This window comes from Hypomesus nipponensis, chromosome 8 (genome assembly GCF_054491055.1).
Source record: "Hypomesus nipponensis isolate SF chromosome 8, ASM5449105v1, whole genome shotgun sequence".
Classification (NCBI taxonomy): Eukaryota; Metazoa; Chordata; class Actinopteri; order Osmeriformes; family Osmeridae; genus Hypomesus; species Hypomesus nipponensis.
Window position 1 is genome coordinate 472,501 of NC_140368.1, and position 18,209 is coordinate 490,709.

Sequence of the window (18,209 nt, forward strand, 5' to 3'; positions counted from 1 at the left end):
GCTGCAGCCTAAGACAATGTGGTCTACCGGGCGACATTCTCACTCAAATTTCAAGACTTTCATGACCCAAATCAAAATTCTGATGTGACAGATCAATTGGGAATCGCTTTCTCTCTTAAAGACAGTCCTTCTTCACCTTTTTGGTCTTTTTAAATCTGACTATTTGTATTATCCTTTTGCCATTATAAATGCTATAATTTCCTGGTTTCCTGCTAACACATTGCACATGCATCCCGAATGTTTACAAAAAAAAAGGTATATTGATGGCTGCATAGAGTGGTGTATAGAGGGGAGTTTAGAGGGGTATATAGAGGGGTATATAGAGGGGTGTTTAGAGGGGTATATAGAGGGGTATATAGAGAGGTGGATAGAGGGGTATATAGAGAGGTATATAGAGGGCTGTATAGAGAGCTGTATAGAGGGGTATATAGAGGGGTGTATAGAGGGGTGTATAGAGGGGTGTATAGAGAGGTGTATAGAGGGGTATATAGAGGGGTGTATAGAGAGGTGTATAGAGGGTTATATAGAGGGGTATATAGAGGGGTATATAGAGGGGTGTTTAGAGGGTTATATAGAGGGTTATATAGAGGGGTATATAGAGGGGTATATAGAGGGGTGTATAGAGAGGTGTATAGAGGGGTATATAGAGGGGTGTTTAGAGGGTTATATAGAGGGGTGTATAGAGGGGTGTATAGAGGGGTGTATAGAGGGGTATATAGAGGGGTGTTTAGAGGGTTATATAGAGGGTTATATAGAGGGGTGTTTAGAGGGTTATATAGAGGGGTATATAGAGGGGTATATAGAGGGGTGTATAAAGGGGTGTATAGAGGGGTATATAGAGGGGTGTATAAAGGGGTGTATAGAGGGGTATATAGAGGGGTGTATAAAGGGGTGTATAGATGGTGTATATAGAGGGGTGGACAGAGGCCACATGGACCGAAGCTAAACAAACGGAACAGGAAGGAAGTGGTTAACATTAACAAGGGTCCAATAAGAAGATTAACTGTGAATGGTCGGGCCTGTAATTGATGTGTTCCTAAGTGAAAGCTCTGCATGTTGCTAATGTGTGCCGGGATGTAATTGCTCCCAGATCTCCGGTCAAACTCCACAGGTGCTGTTGATTAGTGTACGTCTTTACTGTAAACAGTGGCAACTAATCATCTAACAAAACGTCTCTTATATTGAGGCAGCGCAGGAACCAGGACCTCTGTTTCCAGAACGTTCTCCAAAGTTCCACTGGATTATTCAATCATGAAAATATGGGTAAATTATTTATTTGTCTATCCGGTTAGAAAACTAAATATAAAATCTATATTTCAGCTGTCCTCACTCCATAGTATTATAATCTATACTACACACTCTGTCCTCACTCCACATCAATCCGTCCTGTTCTCAAAACTAACGACTGTAGCGTGGTGATTGTGGGCTGGACAGGAAGTGTAGACGGGCATCCAGGAAATCCCTCCTTAGGTGAGCTCTGCTCAGGTGTGTTTGATGTGAGAGCTACTCCAGTGATGATGCTTCACCGCACTGATCTGCGGAAAAAGCTTCTGAACACAAAGACCTTCCTCTGAACACACTTTTTCCCCCGAACCTTCGATCCCCGATCCCAAACCCCAATCCGTGCAGGTTCACCAGAGGGTTGGTTCCTCCCATGTCCCCAGTCAGCCCGCTGACAGCTGGAACTCTCCCTGCTACATCCATCCTGGCACGCTCTCTGGGGCTACAATTAGCAACCAATGCTTTTCAGTTTTCATCAACAAGGAGCATTCTCATGTTGTGTTCAATGGGGTGTTTGCTGTTTCCAGAGCACCATTGTAGTGAAGTGGCGCCCAAGGCAGAGTTAGAAAGCATTAAGTACACAGCAGCATGCTTCAGACCTGAATCCAGCACCCTCACAGATTAGGCATTGAGACACTGTCACGTGAAAACAAAGCTGGTCCCAGCGCAGAGACAGCGCTTCTCAGATATGCAGGGTAGGAGCCGGGGACAAGGGGATCAAAATAAACATCAGCCAGCCATCACCGCAGGGTGAGACGAGGGATTACAGCCTTCTGATGCTGTGTCTCTGTGTGCTGTACAGTGAGGAGGCTAGCCTTCTGATGCTGTGTCTCTGTGTGCTGTCCAGTGAGGAGGCTAGCCTTCTGATGCTGTGTCTCTGTGTTCTGTACAGTGAGGAGGCTAGCCTTCTGATGCTGTGTCTCTGTGTGCTGTACAGTGAGGAGGCTAGCCTTCTGATGCTGTGTCTCTGTGTGCTGTACAGTGAGGAGGCTAGCCTTCTGATGCTGTGTCTCTGTGTGCTGTACAGTGAGGAGGCTAGCCTTCTGATGCTGCGGCAGCAGGGTATGGATAGTGTCGGAATGTTAATGGTTTTCCGATAATTATCGCTATCTTTGCACTGCAATCCTTCATTTTTGGCAGCTATAAACACCGAATGTACATCTGTTTATTTTCATGTGAAACAGCAGTCTCAGTGTAAGGTAAAACGTTTATTCTGGTCTCTAAATAAAACATAGAGGTAATCTCCGCCCTGGACCGTGACGGCCACCCTTCTGCAGGACAACGCCTCTCCGGACAGAAATGAGCTTTAATCGGAACAGGCGGCGATGAAATGATATAGACACAGACAGAACCCAGACGGAAGCTCTTCCCATCTCCGTCTCCAAGCGAGGACAACCGTGTCCCTCAGAAACACGTATAGAGACCTGACTGTTGGGAATAGTTTAGCATGACAACGTTCAGTGAGAAAACATACATTGCAACAAAAGGTTGTTAATAATTCCTCTGGAAACAGTCCAGCTATTTCCATGTGAGCTTGTTGAAAAGGTGATTCCCATTCACTTCAGTCCCGTCGCTGTCTGCATCTGTGTTCATGGAGGAACCAGAGACGACAGGGTCATATATAAGCTTGTTGTCCACCATGCGACGTCCTCACTTACCCAGCTACCCTAACACGTTTAACCTTTAGCTACAGATCGGTCATTTGCTCTGGTCACCCCCCCCCCCCAGCCCTCTTACCACATCTCTAATAAGGACAGGAAAATCAATCGATTGACAAATGAAGGATTGCTATATAGACAGGCAGCTAATGAGAGGAGCTGGTGAGAAGGGAAGAGGGACAGAAGGAGAGGCCTCATCTGACACCAGGATGGAAATCAGGACTTTGTCCTTTTTTGTATTTGAAAGTTTGAAGACGTCATCACATGATGATGAGTGTTATGGCTGGTGTGCAGCATGTAAAGATAGCTTTGTGTTGGTTAACAGTCTTTAAAGTTGAAATCTATATACGCTTATTTAAATGGAGGGATGGAGAACACTACAGTCAGACCAAATGTGGGAAGCGCAACTGCAGCCTACTGTAGATGCAGTCTAATGTTGCTGCAGCCTACTGTAGATGCAGTCTAATGTTGCTGCAGCCTACTGTAGATGCAGTCTAATGTTGCTGCAGCCTACTGTAGATGCTAATGCTGTTGTCTAGCCTAATGCAGCATGTCTGGCTAATCACATCTCAATGAATGCTGCATTAGACACTGATGAGCATTGTGTGTACATGACCAAGTATTCAGGGAGACTCCACTTACTGGAGAGTAACTGATTACAGGAGAATTACCGCCGTTTTATATTGCTTTCCTGACCATCAATCACACCAGCTTTTCAGACTGGAACAATACGGTGAGTAATGACATAAAGGAAATCCGTTGTACGCAGTTGTCCGTGTAAACGCATGGGTTAGCTTTGCAGATGTCCCATAACAGTGGAATTATGTGATTAGAATAATCGTCTTTGTTCTGGTAATCTCAAGGACAACATGCGCTCAGCCGTGGCAGAGAGAGTACAGCTGTTAAGTAGAGAGATGACAAGCAGGTCTCCTTCCTGGATTCAGCTAATTTCTCATAATCCTCTGTGATAAGCCCCTGTGATCGTCATGGAGGCAGATCAGGAGCGGTTAACAAATGACATCACTTCCTCTCAGAGGGTTAATGACATCACTTCCTCTCAGAGGGTTAGAGAACTGTGTTCTTCAAACAGACAAATGTTTTAAGACCGCTCTGCCTTCAGTAAACTAGAAATAATTATTAACACATTAATAGATAATACCAATTACCTAATAGTAGTACTACATTTGTTAGTTCAGTGTTTTTATTAGAAATCTAAATGGTAAATGATAAAATTTGATTTGATTACTGTCATAATTATTCCAAAAGATTTTCCATGTGAGTGTGTTCTTTAGTCGTCGTCCCCCACACATACATACACTTTTTCTCAGTGCGCCTGCTCCCCCCCCGTCATTAGCAGGGCTGGTCCTCCATTCAGGTCAGACATCAGTAGGGCAGGTGAGGTCCAGGACATCCCAGCTCTCCTCGTCATCTCAGCCTGGATGAAGGCAGGCTGCGGCTCAAGACCGGCTGGGATCTGGGTGCTGTATCGCTGAAGGGGGGAGAGACGTGGGGGTGATGACACGCTCCCATCTCGCACACGGACTCCTGTCCGCCGTGTTTTCACAGCTCACCTCACAGTTCTCTCAAACTGGAGGGTGTCTGAATGTGGAGTCGATAGCCAACTGAAGGGTGAATGTGGTTTAAAGAGCCGTGGAAACACATATATTTAAAGTGTCTCTTAGTTGACAGAGTAGTTAATTACCAGCCTGGCGTTGCCGTGGCGGCCAGACGGCAGCTAATGCGGAGCCCTAAAAAAGGTGTTAGAGCTTATTTGAAATGTCGTACCGGGCACTCACTCAGCTGTCAGCCTTTATTGATATATTCATTAGAGGAAACAATTTTCTCTTATCAGTTTCTTTTTTGACAGTGGCGTGTTGTCACCATCAGTCAATGAATCAATTTTACAATTATGATTGTTGATGGCCCATGACACAGTCTTGGAGGTGTCATTATAGGAACATTAAGGCCACACACACCAGGACACACACAGTCACATCTCCTCTCTACGTGAACAGCAGACATCTACATACATAGAAACTGTGTGTGCAAACAAAATCATCATGGTCACGTCTCTAGAAAAACATGTAAACATGAGTTCTCATGAGAACAGTACATTTCTATATGCGAGCATGGACACAGGGCTAGGGTAAGGGTTCAGGCAGGAGGACTCAGTATAGAATTTACTTGATACTTTATTTCACACAGTACTATACATGGTTGTAATACTTGAATTTGGCATTATGGTTGTGCTTGCATCGGCTCCCTGCCAGACCCAACGGAGACACCGTCTGGACCTCTGAGCAGAGAGCAGCGACTCATTCCCCCTACGACAGGAAACACAGAACCAAGGGTGGAGGCCGGGGAGGCGGAGGCAGCAGATTAAACAGAGCATCCTGTGTCACACTAGCAAAGCAGAGTGCAGCGGTATCCTGATCAAATAGCCCGCCCTGCTAAGAGGGTGTGCCCCGACTGCGTGATACGATGTGCTGTTAGTAAAACGCTGCTAGTGAGGCGCCGTGTCTCACGTCTCCTGCATGAACCAGCTCCGCTTGTTTAGGGTTAGGTGAGCATGGACACAGGACAGAGTCTGGGACGGACACAGTCACTCAGCTCAGTGGTGGAGAGTATAAGCTGGGCGGTCCTCCCTCCTCTCCTCTCCTCTCTCCCTCTTCTCTCCATCTTCTCCTCTCTCCCTCCTCTCTCTCTCCTTTCTACCATCTCTCCTCTCTCCCTCCTCTCCTCTCTCCCTCCTCTACTCTCTCCCTCCTCTCCTCTCTCTCTCCTCTCTCCCTCCTCTCTCCTCTCTCCATCCTCTCCTCTCTCCATCCTCTCTGGCTTCCTGACCTTGTTGCCATGGCAGAGTAACGTGTTGCCGTGGCAGATGTGATTGCCTAGCTGGGCTGAAGTGAAGAGGAGGAGACAGCGCTGAATGAAACTCCATCCATCTTAATGAAACACAATTATTTCCCACTTATTAATCATTGAAAAATCAATATGTCTCTTCTTGGGCGAGTGTCACCAGGATTTGTCATCCAGTGTGGCGCGTCCATGTATCATCCCCCGACACAAGCACAGGACCAGGTAACATGTGCGCCTCACTGGGGAGGGAGGGAGGGAGGGAGGGAGGGAGGGAGGGAGGGAGGGAGGGAGGGAGGGAGGGAGGGAGGGAGGGAGGGAGGGAGGGAGGGAGGGAGGGAGGGAGGGAGGGAGGGAGGGAGGGAGGGAGGGAGGGAGGGAGGGAGGGAGGGAGGGAGGGAGCCGTCATTCTAGCTGTGAATGGAGGTTCTGAAGAAGGGTGTGTTTGTGTGTGTGTCTGTAGGTTTGTGTGTGCCTGTGTCTATAGTTGTATGCGTGTGTGTGTGTGTGTAGGTGTGTGTGTGCTTGTAAGTGTGTGTGTCTTAGAGATAGATGGAAACTCATTAGTGGTGACTGTTGATGATGATTGTGTGTTTGCCACAGATCAATTCACTTTACATATGGTCTAGTGGCTCAGTGTCTGAGGCTGCCTTCGACTTGAGAGAGGACACTGGAGAACTCATCCTTTATTCCACACACAGCCCAGAACATGTTTATTGAACATGTTCTCCAGAACGTATCATTTTCAAACCAGCAAAGATGCTGCATGCATAGAAATGATGCTTCATGCCAGTGAGAAAACATCTCCCCATATAAAGGCTTATCGTGAGAGTCACCATTATTCACAAGTGAAACTAAAGTTTGAAACCGTCAGAAACTGCTTGTCCCTGTTGATCATTTTTCTCCTCGGCAGAAAGATCAGTCACATGGTCGTATATCAGCTTCCTCTCCTGCGGACCCCAGCAGAAAAGCTTTTGGTGCTTTTCTGAAAAATCGTCCTCAGAAATAATGATTTCAGCGAGTCAAGCCTTTGTTTTCGCTCTCAATAAAGCGAGCGACAGCAGCAGCTGTGATGTATGGAGCGCTGGCTGGCTGGCACGTCTGCCATGTTTCACCGCAAACACACCGTTCTTCACAGCTACGCGCCACCCAGATGAGACTAGAATGTTCTACAAATGCTTCAGGTCAGGACTTGATTTGCTCCAGCATGGAGGTCTGCTGTGCTGTGGGGAGGTTTGGGCCTCTCACACTGTAGTGTGTGTGTGTTGGGGGTAGGGATATTGTATGCCAGAGCTGGGGCCAGTGTTGGACTGTTCCCTAGAGTCCTTAAACCATTTTCGGACATGAGGAGTTGGTGATGGAGGAGGGCTCCATCTATACACACACACACATATACACCTACATCTATACATACACACATCTATAAAAACACCCCCCCCCCTTAGAAACACATACATACACACATCTATACAATCACATACACACACACATATATACACACAATTATACACACACACACACACACATATGTACAGTCACCATGAAATCAGAGATGATGAGATCCAGGAAATTCATCTACCAGCAGGGACCTCATCCTGTAGAGCCTGCTGTCCAGGAGAGCAGCGTGTGCAGGGACCGGGCCGGGACAATCAACTACCCATACACCAACACTCGCCCCTCTCCCTCCCTCCCTCCCTCCCTCCCTCCCTCCCTCCCTCCCTCCCTCCCTCCCTCCCTCCCTCCCTCCCTCCCTCCCTCCCTCCCTCCCTCCCTCCCTCCCTCCCTCCCTCCCTCCCTCCCTCCCTCTCTCTCTCCCTCCCTCCCTCCCTCCCTCCCTCCCTCCCTCCCTCCCTCCCTCCCTCCCTCCCTCCCTCCCTCCCTCCCTCCCTCCCTCTCTCTCTCTCTCTCTCCCTCCCTCCCTCCCTCCCTCTCTCTCTCTCTCTCTCTCTCTCTCCCTCCCTCTCTCCCTCTGGCCCTCTCTCCCTCCCACCCTCCCTCCCTCGCTGAGGAGGCCAATCTATGTCGTCCATCCTCTGAAATCAGTTTGTGCACATGGGAGCAGGAGATACAAGCCCTTCACAGGCAGCTCTGCCTCTCTGCCCGGCCAGAGCCTCACCAGGGACAGCATGGCTGTGATGGAGCTGCAAATAATGAATGAGGTTGGGATCCATGGCTCCTATTCTTAAATATTAATGTGAGGACCGCAGTCCTGGGTAAACAGCATCGCTCTGCCCAGCCAGGGAGTTACTGTACCCCTCCTGTTCACACACATTACACATATATATAAGTGTGTATATTTGTACGTGTATTTTTTTCACTTATCAATGTCTCAGCATTCATGGTTTGTCTGTAGTTTACGTCTGAAGCTTAAACAGGAAACAACCTTGTTGTGGATGTTGACAGGGAAGAGGAACATCTGGATCTGTTCACCTGCTTCCTGGCCTTCTCCCTGTCCCGCCACTCTCAAGTTTTCTTTGTCTAAAATCTACAAACACACCCCCAACAATCCAACATTAGTAACATGAGGGGTCAGATAACAAGTTCTTTCTCTCTGGCTGACCATCTACAGGAAACTATGAATCAGCGTCCGGGGTGGAGAGGGTGGAGAGGGTGGAGAGGGTGGGGTGACAAACACAAGCAGTTTTCCTGGACACCGTGTCACCGTGGTGATAACCCAGCAGCCAGGCATCGCCAGGCGGCAGATGAAAGTTCCAGACATTTACAAGCGTGCGAGGCGGGAGGCACACGCCTCAGACAGAAAATGAGCCTGTAAAGAGTGCAACTGTTTACGTCCGTTCAGGACGAGGAAGCGACGAGTGTGGAAGAAGGGCTTGCTCACCGGGGGGCGTTGCCGGGGGCGTCGCCGGGGGCGTGTCTGTTAAAGAACTGGAAGGACTGTGTATCATGAACAACTTGCTGCTCACTTACTGATGTCGCAGGCCACGGGCCTGTCCTGGTGACCTTGGTCCAGGGCAGATGGCATGGTTAGGGCGAGGTGATGGCGTGTTCTGGCATGTTCTCAGTCGGCACGCTGACCCGGGTGATCTGAGGCCATCTGGAGCACTCTCCCTCTCTGCAGTCTGTGGCGCTCTGAACAAAGGAACACATCCCATCAGACTGTTTGTGCAGCACAGAGGGCTTCACACATGCCCACTGATCAGCACCTAACTAAAGACCAAGCTTCACTTGTCCTGCTAACCCTTAATGAGATGTAAATACATGTTGTTGCTGTAGGTGTAGCCGTGTAGTTTCATGGTACGTAATGGAAAACCTCATCCTGCTCACCACAGCTGCTGTATCGAGTGGAGACATGCAAATGTTTACTCACCATGTTTGTATCGTCTTGAGAACCCAGTTTAAATGAAGAATCGTTTGAACAAATACTCACACACACACACAGCTCATACACCTCCTCACAGATCTATCCAATTAGAAGCTTGCTTTGAACGACTGCTCTCTGCGGTGCGAGGCCCTGGTTTGCAGGGTGACTTAATCTGGATTGAGCCAGCCTCCTCTGATTGGGTTAGCCACGGCCCGCCATGTGTCTTGTCACTTGGCAGAGGAGCGGCCGAAACGATCTGCTGGACAGAATTAGATTGTCATCGATGTGTTGTCCGGGCAACAACAGATCAATGGGGAAATTATCACCCGATCTGGAGAACCACCTGAAGTAAGCAGAGAAAGTTCTTTGAGTTTCTACACACACACACACACACACACACACACACACACACACACACACACTTACACACACACAAATACACTGAACAGCAGACACATACTCACTCAATCACACACACACTCAACACACTCAATCACACACACACACACACACACTTCCAGGTCCTCTCTCACTGTAGCTTGAAGCAATCTCTCAACTCTGAAGAGTGGAAAAAAATGCCAAACCAATTCCAATACAACACTAATGGGCCACATCATGCCAATACAATAAATAATGGCCCTTTCAGCTCAGTCAATAGTGAGTAAATGAAAATGTAACCTTTCATTAAACGTGGCCATATTATTTCACTCCACTTGTTTGTCGAGAGTGTTGAGCTTGCTCCTCTCCTGTCTGGTGTGTTTGGAGGTCTGTGTTGTAAACCCGTGGAGACAAAAGAAAGAAAAGCCTACTGTACTTTCAGAGGAGTTAGGTGGGTAAAAGTGGAGTGTGTTTGCAGCGTGCTTGACAGTGTTCTAACACACCTCCCTCCCATCCCTCCCAGCCGCAGCAAGACAGGTTTAGTCATTCAGTCGTATAAACGAGTTAATGAATGAAATCTCTCAGAATCTGATCAAAGGAAAACCCAGTACAGAAACCTGGTTTCCCAGGCAACCCCGCCACAACAAAGCATGCTAGCCCAAGCATAGCTAGCTCCAGCCTAGCCGCTAACTCCACCGACTCCTGTTCTTTGAACTGGGGAGCGCCATTGGAGCTAGGTGATAAATCTCTAGGCATCCTGTCTGCGCTAGATGAAAGGGCTCAGGGCTGGCTCTCCGCTGCGGCCAACCTGCCCTCTTAATTAATTAGCGCTAGCAGGAAGTGCCAGCCCACAGGGAACAGAGCGGTCCCAGAGCTGGGGCAAGGTGATAATGTCCTAAAGGTGAGAAGAGTTCTGTGTGCCTGGCTGGCGATGCCGCTACCTGCTCGCTAGCTAGCCCCTCACCTCCCTTGACGCAACGCCAAGACCCCTGAGCTGCTCCCAGATCTGATCTGAGGAACTTTGAGAGGAAAAGATGCAGTGCTTATCGGGGTCAGGGTGAAGTCTAGCATGTAGAAAGTCTGGTGTAGCTACTCAAGAACTGCTCACTTCTGAAACTGAAGCAGATAGTGTGTCTCACATTTGTGTCGTTTTAGGACAAACTAGGGACTTGCGAGAACACCAAACATCATTCCCTTTGCCTTTGAAAGTGTAGCGGTTAGAGAGACAGTGTTTTTCAAGACCTCCCCCCCCCACCCCCCTCCTGTGCGTGTGAAGTGGCAGGGCTGGGAGAGGTCCTTGTTTTGTGCAAACTTCTCTCTCTCTGTCTCCAGTAATGAGCATGTGCACCTTTTCTGCCTGGAGCCTTCATACACAATTTAGCCAGAAAGCCGGGCCTGATCATGATTTAGCTTTTGACACGGTTCGCCCCGGGGCGCAGGGAGACTAATACAGATATCTGACTCCCAGCCCACGACGGAGGGAAGGGGGGGAGGTGGGGGGGGAGAGGCCCTTTATTGACTAAATGATAAAGAGGCTGGTAATGATAAATAACAGTCATTTTATTGCGGAATTCCCAGAAAAGATCCGTTCCACACAATATCTAAAAGATGAATTATAGTGAAGGGCTTCTGCTTCTGGTCGCTCCTCCGGGTGGAACCGTCCCTGTAGAACAGCACTGTTCTCGTGGAATCGCCCCTGTAGAACAGCACTGTTCTCATGGAATCGTCCCTGTAGAACAGCACTGTTCTCATGGAATCGCCCCTGTAGAACAGCACTGTTCTCGTGGAATCGCCCTTGTAGAACAGCACTGTTCTCGTGGAACCGTCCCTGTAGAACAGCACTGTTCTCGTGGAACCGCCCCTGTAGAACAGCACTGTTCTCGTGGAACCTTCAGCCTGGGGGAGGCAGGCCTGGGGGGAGGCAGGCCTGGGGGGAGGCAGGCCTGGGGGGAGGCAGGCCTGGGGGGAGGCAGGCCTGGGGGGAGGCAGGGCTGGGGGGAGGCAGGCCTGGGGGGAGGCAGGGCTGGGGGGAGGCAGGCCTGGGGGGAGGCAGGCCTGGGGGGAGGCAGGCCTGGGGGGAGGCAGGCCTGGGGGGAGGCAGGCCTGGGGGGAGCCAGGAGACACCATGGAGGATTTAGTTCTTCCACCATCTTTGAAGATGAATAATAACAAATGAGGTGTTCATTTAGCAGACTCTTTCAGACAAAGCAATGTCCATGGGGTGGATTTGAACCTGGGATTTCTGGATGTGCGGTGAAGCGCTCTTCCTCTGAGCTCCACCCCCCAGACCCAGCTGGCTGAGTGGGAGTGTTGGAGACCTGCTGCATGCAGACGTGAGGGACTGCCAGCCAGCTCCCGCCTCAGGTTACTGAAGACCGCTCTTGAATACTGACTCGGGAGTGGCCCAGAAATGAACAGTCAAATCCAATTAAATTACTCAAATTAAATTGTACAATGGTTATGGAATACCTGATCAAATTACTCACATTCAGGGGAATTCGACAGCAACCAATTAGTTCAAAGTATAAAGTTCACACGCTCAAATTAACACAGAGAAAGGGACATGGCCGTTATTTGAGGGAAATGATACATCATAATTACATCACGTAAGAAAAATCACAAATTATAGAGCTTGCTTTTAATAAGAAAGTGGAATGGGCTAAAAGGGTTCTAATAAGACAAAGGTGCTGCAGCCCTGCAGCCCTGCGTGGCCTGCAGCCCTGCAGCCCTGCAGCCCTGCGTGGCCTGCAGCCCTGCAGCCCTGCAGCCCTGCGTGGCCTGACAGAGGTGCTGCCGTCATCACTGAGTTGCGGAGCCTCTCCCTTCAGCAGGTAAGGAGACATGACGACATGACCAGGCATGCAGGTGGACTGGTCAGGGTTAGGGCTAGTCCTCCTCTCTGTGGAGCAGGAAGGTGAACAGCACACTGGTCAGAACGGGAAGGAGCTGCTCTCTTCACCACTCAGACGAGAAGAGACTGTTCTTCCATTCCTGTCTTCATTACGGGACTTTCTGACCTTTTTCTATATTTTAAATTTAGAGTTTCAAGGTGCCTTTCCAAGGTGAAATACGTGAGTAATGAGTTACAAAACCACCCTGTTAATTGACTTTTAGCAAATTTAGATCTACCAGATCTGCATGTACGTTTTCCTACTTTAAACGTGAACATTTGAGCTAATAAAGTTATTAATCTTGTCCATACAGTAATTATCTACGTAATTATACAGTAATTGCACACACGTGAAGGACACCCTATAGAGAGGTGGGTTATGAGGATGTTTCTCCTCCTGTCCTCCCCTCTCCTTCCCCCTCTCTTCCCCTCTCCTTCCCCCTCTCTTCCCCTCTCCTTCCCCCTCTCTTCCCCTCTCCTTCCCCCTCTCTTCCCCTCTACTTCCCCCTCTCTTCCCCCTCTCTTCCCCTCTCCTTCCCCCTCTCTTCCCCTCTACTTCCCCCTCTCTTCCCCTCTCCTTCCCCCTCTCTTCCCCTCTACTTCCCCCTCTCTTCCCCTCTCCTTCCCCCTCTACTTCCCCCTCTCTTCCCCTCTCCTTCCCCCTCTCTTCCCCTCTACTTCCCCCTCTCTTCCCCCTCTCTTCCCCTCTCCTCCCCCTTCTCCTCCCCTCTCCCTCACTCTCTCCTCCCCCCTCTCCTCCCCCCCTCTCCTCCCCCCTTCCCTCTCCCCCCCCCCTCTCCCTCCCCCCCACACCGTCCGGAACAGAGCAGCTTTCTGGGGCATCACAACAGAACAGCCCTCACTGCCGTAACATGATAACGCTGCTTTAATCACCCTGGTCAGCCCACTTACTAAGCTGCTGCTGCTCTAGTCAATATCCCTGAAGATCCATTCATGCTTCAGCTGATTGTTAGCTTGGGAGCTTTTTGCACAGTGCTTTAGCCTAATTGATATCCTTATTTAGCAGTGAGCCAGTGGGAGAGCAGAAAGCGTTAAGTGGAGCAGTTTGCCGTTCGGCTAAAGCAGCATAGCCATCATGGTTGACTGCGGTCAGACATCATTTATCTGCTAATTTGCCGTTTTAAAGACTCACGACTGCAGAGTCCTTTTCTTCTGTTGTCTGTTTTCATAACGCACCCAGAACTGCTGCTACTGGTGTAGAGACCCTGCCATCACCACCCCCCCTGCACGATACTCTCTCTGCACATGGAAGACCCCACCCCACCTTCCTCCCCCACAGCCATCATCACCAGTCAGAGACATCACACACCCAACAGGTCAGATGAAGCAATCGAGAGCAACAGGGAAGTCTGGTTCTGCCTTAACTGGGTTTGTAGGTCTCTCCTGCTGTCTCCCCTGGCAGGTCTTCCTCAGACGCTCAGAGTAATTAGCAGAGAGCGCGTGCAGGAGGCAGGAGTAGCGTGGAGAAGCAGCTCTCATCTTTATTTTGAGAAGACGGGACAGTCTGGAGGGTTAAAGCTGCTACTGAACACCACCTCCCTCTACCAAACACCACCTCCCTCTACCAAACACCACCTCCCTGCACCAAACACCACCTCCCTCCATCAAACACCACCTAACTCTACCAAACACCACCTCCCTCTACCAAACACCACCAGCCTCTACCAAACACCACCTCCCTCTACCAATCACCACCTCCCTCTACCAAACACCACCTCACTGCACCAATCACCACCTCCCTCTACCAAACACCACCTCCCTCTACCAATCACCACCTCCCTCTACCAAACACCACCTCCCTCTACCAAACCCCATCTCCCTGCACCAAACACCATCTCCCTCTACCAAACACCACCTCCCTCTACCAATCACCACCTCCCTCTACCAAACACCACCTCCCTCCACCAATCACCACCTCCTTCTACCAAACCCCACCTCCCTCTACCAATCACCACCTCCCTCTACCAAACACGACCTCCCTCCACCAAACACCACCTCCCTCCACCAATCACCACCTCCCTCCACCAATCACCACCTCCCTCCACCAATCACCACCTCCCTCCACCAATCACCACTTCCCTCCACCAAACACCACCTCCCTCCACCAATCACCACCTCCCTCCACCAAACACCACCTCCCTCCACCAATCACCACCTCCCTCCACCAATCACCACCTCCCTCCACCAATCACCACTTCCCTCCACCAATCACCACCTCCCTCCACCAATCACCACCTCCCTCCACCAAACACCACCTCCCTCCACCAATCACCACCTCCCTCCACCAATCACCACCTCCCTCCACCAATCACCACTTCCCTCCACCAATCACCACCTCCCTCCACCAAACACCACCTCCCTCCACCAATCACCACCTCCCTCTACCACACACCTCATACCAATCCACAAAGTATCTACAAAGATGTAGTTGACATTCTTTTGATAATTACTTTGCCACCAATCAAACAGGTTTGAACCAAATCATGTTTGACTGACATGATGTAATATATGAATATGCTGTCTCTCTCTATCTCTTTCTCTCTCTCGCTCTGTCTGTCTCCCTCTCTCCCTCCCTCACTCTCTATCTGTGTATCTCTTGAAAGAAAAGTTAAGCTTTCTGAGTGATACCTCTGCAGTTCCTTGAGGGCTGCCCATTAGTCACATGCCTGAGCATGCTGCCGCAAATGGCCTCCAATTTCCAAACGGCGTGGTCAGCTCATTCTTTACTGTCAGGATAAAGAAGAGCACAAAAGTTGAGTCAATAAAGTAATATGAAATGGCTTGATATCGATGGTGACTGATGAAGCGTTTAGGTCCTGTTTTAATGCATTCAGGATTCTATGAACGGAGGAGGAGGAGGAGGAGGAGTAGGAGGAGGAGGAGGAGGAGGCGGGGAGGATGCTTTAGATAGAAACAAAGAAAGGGAGAGAAAGCCCTGCCAGACTTCCTGTGCCTACAGAGAGAGGACCAGCAGCTTTATCTGACCAGACACAAAGAGAAGCAGGTTTCTTCCCCACACTAGGCTCCAGACACTCTGCTGAGTCTGACACTCTGCTGAGACTGAGGTTCCACTTCCTCAGAGGGAGCTGCTTGTGCACGTCTGAACACGTCTCACATCCATCCACCCTTTGAATCACTTGTGATTGGTTCTGACAGGGCTGAGCTGACGCATCTCTAACCACCTGCTGTGTCTCGACACGCTGCAGCCCCAGGTCTGTGATGGGAGGTGAGGAGGGGTGGGGTGGGGTGGGGAGGGGTGGGGTGGGTAGGGGTGGGTAGGGTAGGGTAGGGGTGGGGAGGGGTGGGGAGGGGAGGGGTGGGGAGGGGTGAGGAGGGATGGGGAGGGGAGGGGAGGAGTGGGGAGGGGAGGGGAGGAGTGGGTAGGGTAGGGGTGGGGAGGGGAGGGGTGAGGAGGGGTGGGTAGGGTAGGGGTGGGGAGGGGTGGGGAGGGGAGGGGTGGGGAGGGGTGAGGAGGGATGGGGAGGGGAGGGGAGGAGTGGGGAGGGGAGGAGTGGGTAGGGTAGGGGTGGGGAGGGGAGGGGTGAGGAGGGGTGGGGAGGGGAGGGGTGGGGTGGGGTGGGGAGGGGTGGGGTGGGGTATGGAGGGGTGGGGTGGGGTGGATATGGGTGGAGAGGTGGGTTAGGGGGTGGGGGGTGGGTGAGGAGGGGTGGGGAGGGGTGGGGAAGGGAAGGGTGGGGTGGGGAAGGGTGGATATGGGTGAGGAGGTGGGTTAGGGGGTGGGTGAGGAGGGGTGGGTGAGGAGTGGTGGGTGAGGAGGGGTGGGTGAGGATTGGTTGGAGATAGTCAGTTCGATGAACCGTGCCGTGTGATGCTGGCTGGATGTAAACAGACACTCCTGGGACCTTCCTTCCAATGTCAGCATCATCTGCAAACATCACTCAATATAAATGAGACAATTCAACAACGTAATCATAAACAACCCATTACATCATATTTGGTAACTGTCTGGAGACTATAACCATGGGAAAACGGAAGCAGAAAGCCCAAAAGGCAAGATGTTTCTGTGTGGTATATGACATTATCTCCCAGCATCAAGATATCATACGTTATTAGTTTAGAGCAGGAGAGAACTGTTAGTGTTGAGCATGTTCGGGGGCAGGAGAGTGGATCACTCCCAGCCTCCGGTCCTTGACAGAGAACCTTGGAGAATTCATCCTGAGCTGAGCTCCAGACAGGCAAGCAGATAGCTGCTCTCTCACAGCTCCAGACAGGCAAGCAGATAGCTGCTCTCTCACAGCTCCAGACAGGCAAGCAGATAGCTGCTCTCTCGTAGCTCCAGACAGGCAAGCAGATCGCTGCTCTCTCACAGCTCCAGACAGGCAAGCAGATAGCTGCTCTCTCACAGCTCCAGACAGGTGAGCAGATAGCTGCTCTCTCGTAGCTCCAGACAGGCAAGCAGATAGCTGCTCTCTCACAGCTCCAGACAGGTGAGCAGATAGCTGCTCTCTCGTAGCTCCAGACAGGCGAGCAGATCAAGGCCGTAGCCATGGAGTCAACATTGGGGGGGGACGAAATCTGCTGGGGAGTCTGAGGGTCCACCCCTGAAATTGTTTTAAGTTTAGTTATGAATATGATTACATTTTTTACGATAATTTTGGACAGCATGCATAGCACCAGACAGGCGAGCAGATTGTTCTCTCGTAGCGCCAGCTGGCCTGTGCAGCTACTTGTTTAGCAGCATTATTCAACCTTGGTTCAACTAACCAGCCCACAAAAAGCATGTAAGACTTGTTATTCCTGGTCTGATTGTCTGTGTTACCGTACGCTAAGCCATGGAAAGCCCAGAACGAACTGTTTGTACTTTGCGTGCTTCTCTATTAGTAAAGCGGTCGAGGGGTAATGCCAGAGAACAAGTGTGTAACCGAAAATGAAAAAGGGCCGACATAATTATTAATTATTGGATATTACTGAATGGAAAATGCCTGGTTCGAGTTTGCCTTGTTCTAGTTTGCCTGGGTCTAGTTTGCCTGGTTCTAGTTTGCCTGGTTCTAGTTTGCCTGGTTCTAGTTTTCCTGGGTCTAGTTTGCCTGGTTCTAGTTTGTCTGGGTTATAGTTTGCCTGGGTCTAGTTTGCCTGGTTCTAGTTTCCCTGGGTCTAGTTTGCCTGGTTCTAGTTTTCCTGGGTCTAGTTTGCCTGGTTCTAGTTTGTCTGGGTTATAGTTTGCCTGGGTCTAGTTTGCCTGGTTCTAGTTTCCCTGGGTCTAGTTTGCCTGGTTCTAGTTTCCCTGGGTCTAGTTTGCCTGGTTCTAGTTTCCCTGGGTCTAGTTTGCCTGGTTCTAGTTTCCCTGGGTCTAGTTTGCCTGGTTCTAGTTTCCCTGGGTCTAGTTTGCCTGGTTCTAGTTTCCCTGGGTCTAGTTTGCCTGGTTCTAGTTTCCCTTGGAGCTGCGAGGAGCTAAACAGGAACAGACAGGGACTCATCTGATGTGCTCCTCTCCACGGCTCTTAGAGAAACAAGCATGTTTTTTGTATTTAGTTGTGTGCTGTTGTTCACTGTCTGTAAGTGGTCTTTTATTAAAGCCAGGCATGGCAGGGTGACTCTGACAGCCTTCCCCGTCTAAACGGTAATGATGTTGCAATGATATAAGTCTTCAATTGTAGATTAATTTCCTTTAAACCACAAATGGCGACAAAGTGTCCTGTTAGCCTGTGCTGTTAGCCTGTGCTGTTAGCCTGTGCTGTTAACCTGTCCTGATAGCCTGTGCTGTTAGCCTGTGCTGTTAGCCTGTGCTGTAAGCCTGTCCTGTTAGCCTGTGCTGTTAGCCTGTCCTGTTAGCCTGTGCTGT

At 50.2% G+C, this 18,209-nt stretch overlaps 1 pseudogene; it reads right to left on the reverse strand.

Annotated features, from left to right (window-relative positions):
* The window catches only part of LOC146274616 (uncharacterized), an 18,550-nt pseudogene extending 706 nt beyond the window's left edge, over positions 1 to 17,844 (reverse strand).
* Between the last annotated feature and the right edge of the window lie 365 nt (positions 17,845 to 18,209).